Source organism: Triticum dicoccoides, chromosome 6A (assembly GCF_002162155.2).
Source record: "Triticum dicoccoides isolate Atlit2015 ecotype Zavitan chromosome 6A, WEW_v2.0, whole genome shotgun sequence".
In the NCBI taxonomy this organism is placed as follows: Eukaryota; Viridiplantae; Streptophyta; class Magnoliopsida; order Poales; family Poaceae; genus Triticum; species Triticum dicoccoides.
In genome coordinates this window covers 145,120,371-145,127,247 of record NC_041390.1, presented here as the reverse complement: position 1 = coordinate 145,127,247, position 6,877 = coordinate 145,120,371, and the positions used below count along the sequence as shown (strand labels likewise).

Sequence of the window (6,877 nt, the reverse complement as noted above, 5' to 3'; positions counted from 1 at the left end):
TATAGTCCGGCTACCCGAACACCCCCTAATCCAGGACTCCCTCACCAGCTATATGTGAACTTATACGGTCGATGTATTTTTTCTGTAGTAGATGCATAACAACTACGGGGAGGATAATCTTTTTGTTAGTAACGGGAAAAATTCGAGTTTTTGTAATAAATATCAAACCGCTCCACTTTTTGAAATTGAACTTATTGGTTTTTTATTTACTAGCGAGGAAAATCTGGGTTTTTCATATACATTAAACTATTCTGTTTTTAAAAATTGAACTTTTTGGTTTTTTCAATTTATACTTGGTGTTATTTCTTTTAGTAATAGAAAAATCCTAGTTTCTTAATAAACATCGACCTATTATGTATTTTTAAAATAAACTTCTAAGTTTTTTTAACAGAGATAATCCCTTTTTATATGAAATTGTTTGAGATGCTTTTTTTAATTTGATCTTCTTACGGTTTCTAATAAACATTGAACTTCTTTGTATTTTTAAATTTGAACCTCTAGGCTTTAAATCCATAAAAATTATTCTTGGTTTCAGTTTTTAGACACGAGAAAAATCTTATTGTTATAGTAACATTGAACTGCTCTCCTTTTTAAATTTGAGGCTCCTTTTATTTTTTTTTAAATGGAACATCCTTCTTTTTTGTAAATATGAGTTGTTGTCTATTATTTTAATTTGAACTTATTTGAACTTCATGGATTTTTTTAGTGCTAACTTTCAAAATAAGGGGGGGAGGGAGTTTTTTCAACAAACTTTTTTTGAAGGTTTCCTTAGTGTTGATGTTTGTTCTAATTTTACCAATTCTGAACTTGCGTGCACTTGTTCTTTCAGACACAAACAATTGTAGTTTAAAAATTTGAACCTCAGGATTTATGTGTACTTTCTCCTGTAAATGAGGTTAAGGAACCTTTTTTGCACAAGTGAACTTCTGACATTTTGAAAAGGAAAAATTTCTATGAAGCTTCAACTATGTCGAGAACATACATATGTGAGGAACACCCCCACCCAGATTTGCACTATCTTTCAAACACATAACAAACATTAGACCGCATATATTTTACAACCAAAACGAAGCAACATTACAGCAACCAAGGAGATGCTGGGAAGAAAGAAGCAGATCAGACTCAGTTATAACAAATAATATGCCACAAGTACCAACGTTTATGTGTTAACAGCCAAGGGGCATCTAAGAAAATTACAAACTACACATAGAACATATACTATGGCCACATTATTTGTCATTGTAGTCGTGACTTTTCAAAAGAAGCTGTAGTCCCAAACTGAAGAGGCCATATGTGTTGACACAAGTTAAACAGAAGAGCCAGACTAGTGAGAGCTTCTCGCAATCTCTAATGCATATCTTCGACTGAAGTTGCACTCTCGAGCTTAGCTTTGTCGACAATGGCCTTTGATCTCGCTAGCTGTGGAAGAAGCGAGAATTCCTGAAATATTGCAGAGATGTTGTTAGGAATCCAGAATGGTTCTTACAAATGAAGTACGGAAGTCGAAAGAATGGCTACTATCTTGGTATTAAGCTCAGTAGAAGTTGCAAGAAGATATTGCCATGTTGAAGTTGTTAACTGAAGAAGAATACAATTGGACTGGCGAGATGTAGTTCTTTTTAAAGCAAATACTTTCCTGAAGAGAAAGGAACACCATGTTCAGACTTACAAATATCTTCCTAAAGAAAAGTGTAAATGTATTACTCCGAATGTACCTAGCAACACTCAGACTAGTTTTGACCATGCATTCTAGACGCCGGCCACCACGAAGTCGCTACCATTTTTTATTCGAATGACCATAAGAAATTTACTCGAGTTGCCATGGATGCTGCCGCTCTTGCATCATCACATTGCCTGAACTTCTCTGTGTCTTTCTTGCGTGCACACGCGTATGAAGGTATTGCCTTCTGCTTCTAGCTTGGTTTCTCTTAACACCGCATGTGGCTGTCGTGTGCACACAACCATCACACACGCTACGCTCGTGAATAGGACACAAGCACACATGCGCCGTCGGACTGCATAGGCTCACCGGCCAAACTTCATAGGCTCCTTACTTCCAGCCGAGCTGCGCCTAGCGCCGGCGAGCAAGACCACGCCTCAGGCCAGCTCCGTTGGTCACTGACCAGCAGGATGATGCCACAGGCAAACGACGAACTGTGTGTACGCGTCGCCGAACTGCAGCCTCCCCAGCTCGTGCATCCCACTGAGCAACCTCGTTCATGGACTGAAGAGAAGCCACCGGAGCTACTTCCCCATTCTTTAAGATCAAATCCAAGGAAAATTAAGGAGGTGGAGTATAGAGGACGTGGAGGGATCTCATAGTTAACCTCGCTGACGGGCACGGCAGGGACGAGGGTCGAGGATGGCTACGGGGTGGGGCGCGGTGGCCTCGGGCGGCAGTGGGAAGCGCGTCTGGACCGGAGGGAGCCGGCGGGAGGAGCGCAGGGACCGGGTGGGCGGGTGGAGCGCGTCTGGACCGGGTGCCACGCGACGGAAGAAGGTGGTGCGGTGGCCTCGAACCGGAAGTAGTTGGGGCGGCGGCACGCTAGGAGGAAGCGGGGCGGCCTCGCGCCGGGAGGAGGCAAGGGCGGCGGCAAGCCGGCGGGTGGGCGGCAGCCGGAGGTGGGCTGGCGGGTTGTTGAGAGGGTTGAGAGAGGTTGCAGGGAAGGTGGGCGAAGGGAAGGGGTGGCGGAGGAACCACGGCAGCGGCGACCGGAGAGGAACCGCGCGGGCGGCGACTGGGGGAGATGGAAGTGCGTCGACGGCGGGGAGGATCCGCGTGAGAATGGGGATGCGGGAGTGTGGATAAGGTAAGCGGGGGTGGTGTAATTTTTTCCCTTTTCTGTTCGGGTGGAATTTTATGAGTTCGGGAGCATCTCCGCGGCTCCTTATAGGGCCAGCCCTGATCCAAATAGTTATTTTGATCCCAGGATTAGAATAGTGTCACCCTATATATATATGCATGTTCTGTCCTCTACAACATTCACTTATAGCTATGTATTCATACTTGAATTTTTCAGATCTAAGTGAATGTGATCGGACCCTAACCCCTTCTGTGCTTCTACCTCAAATTCTATCTATCTAAGTCATATGCATTCTGTTGAAATCTTTCATATGTCTTCATTGAGTCCTTGTCAGCAGAAGACACAGAGAAAAACATTTAAATCTATTTTTAATGCCATATCCCTTTTTCCTGAATACCGGAGAAGCCGGAACGACCACCTAACAATCCAGGTGTGCGTGGGAACATGGAATAACTTCCAATAAGTTGCATGCAGGCCACGTGTCCTTCAGATGTGAATCGCCAGGGGCACCTACGTAATTATGCTGTGCAGTCCCTTTCCTTATAAATACACACACCGCGTGGTCATAATCTTTTCGTCCACCTCGCCACCTCGCTCAAACCCTAGCGCCTCCGCTAGCTCGCGTCGACGCCAGAGACGAAGCGCTTAGCTGCCGCGACTTCTTCGACGCCGTCCTCACGCCGACCGCGGACATCATCCTCTCTGCCACCGCCGTAGGTGTCTTCCGCCGCCAAATTATAGGGCGCGGGAGATTGAATTGCTCGGCTTCTAACTCTGCCTCGTCTAGCAGTTCGTTAGCGGTAATTAAATCTTACTTTTCACTGTCCTTTTGATTCGTTAAATCCATCCACTTCAACCAAAAGTGGTTTCTATACTTCTGAATCTGGATCTATCTTTATTTGCATCTCATATCATGCTAAGGATATTCACTTATGCTTCATAACTAGTTAGATTCCTCACTTGTACTTATTCATGGATCCGTACAAATCTGGAACCGACTCTCTTCAAATAAGTGAATGTCTTCGCTCTATGAGGTCAATGTCTTCAAACTAATTTATCTTCAAAATCTTCTAAGAATGCATATGACCTCTTCCCCTCCCCTCGCACCTATAATGCTATCACAGGTACATGTCCGTGGGAGAATCCGTTGGTTCTCATAGTCTTCATTCATTTGCAGAGTTTTTACAACATCATATTCATTCCCCTGAAGCCAGTTCTTGTGTGACCAGTAGACGAAAGTCGTTCACTGTTCTGAAGCCAATCAGTCGGAATATTATGGCCACAGAGAAATCAGCAAGGAAAGGTGGCAGGCAGCGCAGAAGCAACACAACTCTAGATCTGCCTCCGAATCTGTATGAATTGTACAAGTCAGATCCTGAGGAAAGTTACGGACAGCGCAAGACCCGGATATAGTGGATCCGAAGATATTGGGCTGAACAGTGGTTCAAGTACAACTTCATCACTACCGAGCATGCTGAGAAGAATGCCATCAAGCGCCCATGGGGCGACATATTGTACAGGAATCTGCAACCAAAATCAAAGCCTGAAGCTATTGCCCAAGGCTTCTACCCATGCATGGTCCGTGGACCGAAGCCTGAGAATGCTGACCCATCATCTATGTTATGGTGTCGCGAAGACAATCTCTTCAAGCGCAACTATCAGTTTGCCAAGGAGTCAGCCGCCAAGAACAAAAAGGATCTTGGACTCAACTTCAACCACGACCCTTCTGCCCCAACACAGGATGGCACACGTGAACCTAATCCCAATGTCATTGGCCCCTTCACCAGTTTCGATGGGCTTCTCTCTCACATAGCTGCTCAGAGGGCTACAGTGGAAAACTCTACTGATGACGCAGACTCCGAAGATGCGCCATCTTCACTGAAGCAGAAGAAAAAGAAGTCAAGCTTCCGAGTGTGTTTGAAATCTGACCGTTGGAACACGTGTCGGTTCCTTAGTGACCCAGGGTCATTTCGGACAAATCAGGTCGGGTTGCCTAGTGGCTATAAATAGCCCACCCCCTACACCATAAATTGGGTGAGGGAGTCCTGGATTAGGGGGTATCCAGACAGCCGGACTATATCCTTTGGCCGGACTGTTGGACTATGAAGATACAAGATTGAAGACTTCGTCCCGTGTCCGGATGGGACTCTCCTTGGTGTGGAAGGCAAGCTTGGCAATACAGATATGTAGATCTCCTTCCTTGTAACCGACTCTGTGTAACCCTAGCCCCCTCCGGTGTCTATATAAATCGGAGGGTTTTAGTCCATAGGACAACATACAATCATACCATAGGCTAGCTTATAGGGTTTAGCCTCTCTGATCTCGTGGTAGATCAACTCTTGTACTACTCATATTATTAAGAATAATTAAGCAGGACGTAGGGTTTTACCTCCATCAAGAGGGCCCGAACCTGGGTAAAACATCGTGTCTCTGGCCTCCTGTTACCATCCACCTTAGACGCACAGTTCAGGACCCCCTACCCGAGATCTGCCGGTTTTGACACAGACATTGGTGCTTTCATTGAGAGTTCCTCTGTGTCGTCACCGTTAGGCTTGATGGCTCCTTCGATCATCGATAGCGATGCAGTCTCGGGTGAGACTTTTCTCCCTGGACAGATCTTTGTATTCGGTGGCTTCGCACTGCGGGCCAACTCGCTTGGCCATCTGGAGCAGATCGAGAGTTACGCCCCTGGCCACCAGGTCAGGTTTGGAAGCTTAAACTACACGGCCGACATCCAAGGAGACTTGATCTTCAACGGATTCGAGCCCCTGCCGAGTGCGTCGCACGGTCACGATGAGCATGATTTAGCTCTACCATCGGACAGTGTTCAGGAGACCGCACCGGCAACCGCTCCGACACTCAATTCGGAGCCAATTGCGCCATCCATGGACGAGGGGATAGACCCTGCCACGGAGGCCATATTCTCAGCGGCGATCGAGACGAGTATCGACCTTACCCTTCACGGGAGCCGTGACGCCGAACTGCCGGATTCTTCCCCGGCCATGGACCATGAACCGCCTGCGCCCGTGCCTATCGAATCCGACTAGGCGCCGATCATGGAGTTCACCTCCGCGGATATCTGTCAGCACTCGCCTTTCGGCGACATACTGAACTCATTAAGGTCTCTCTCCCTGTCAGGAGAGTCCTGGCCGAACTATGTTTGGCAGGATTGGGATGCGGATGACAAAGAAATTCGTCGCCCACCCACCACCCACTTAGTAACCACTGTCGACAATTTGACCGACATGCTTGACTTCAACTCCGAAGACATCGATGGTATAGACGACGATGCGGGAGATGAAGAGGAACCACTGCCCACAGGGCATTGGACATCCACCTCATCATATGATATATACATGGTGGACACACCCAAAGAAGGCAATGGCGACAAGACAGCGGAGGATGGCCCCTCCAAGAAGCAACCCAAGCGCCGACGTCAGGGGCGTCGCTCTAAGTCTCGCCAAAGCAAAAGCGGTGACACCGACACATGAGACAATAGCACTCCAGACAGTGCCGAAGACGACAACAATCCCCTCCAGCAAGATTTAGAGTAGGAGGATGGAGAAGCCAACCCTCCTGAGAGAGCGGCAGGTGGAGAGGCGGAGGATGATAATTACATGCCTCCCTCCGAAGACGAGGCAAGCCTCGATGACGAAGAATTTGTCGTGCCAGAGGATCCAGCCGAGCAAGAGCGCTTCAAGCGCCGGCTTATAGCCACGGCAAATAGCCTTAAGAAAAACCAGTAGCAGCTTCAAGCTAATCAAGATTTGCTAGCTAACAGATGGACTGAAGTCCTTGCGGCCGAGGAAGATGAACTCGAACGCCCCTCCAAGAGTTACCCAAAGAGCAGGTTGCTACCCCGACTGGAGGAGGAAACATTAAAACCTACATCTCCAGCATATGATGCGGCTGATCGGCCACCTCGTGGCCGTGACAGAGAGGCATTTCAGCCAAAAACTCAGCCCGCACCTCGACGCCACTCAAATAAAAATGACAGGGCACGGGGAAACACGCTAGACCTGCGAGACGTATTGGAGGACAAAGCAAAACACGCAAGATCGATCTACGGATCA

At 47.4% G+C, this 6,877-nt stretch overlaps 1 long non-coding RNA gene across 2 annotated transcripts; it reads right to left on the bottom strand.

Moving 5' to 3' along the window:
- Positions 1-1,017: 1,017 nt before the first annotated feature.
- On the bottom strand, positions 1,018-2,856 carry LOC119316320. 2 transcript variants are annotated; one of them, XR_005152871.1, is made up of 2 exons: positions 1,716-2,856; positions 1,018-1,636 (listed from the first exon to the last, which is right to left on the bottom strand). It is a non-coding gene; the product is annotated as an uncharacterized LOC119316320 (long non-coding RNA). The 2 variants fall into 2 exon arrangements; XR_005152872.1 differs by having other exon boundaries at positions 1,018-1,440.
- Positions 2,857-6,877: the final 4,021 nt, after the last annotated feature.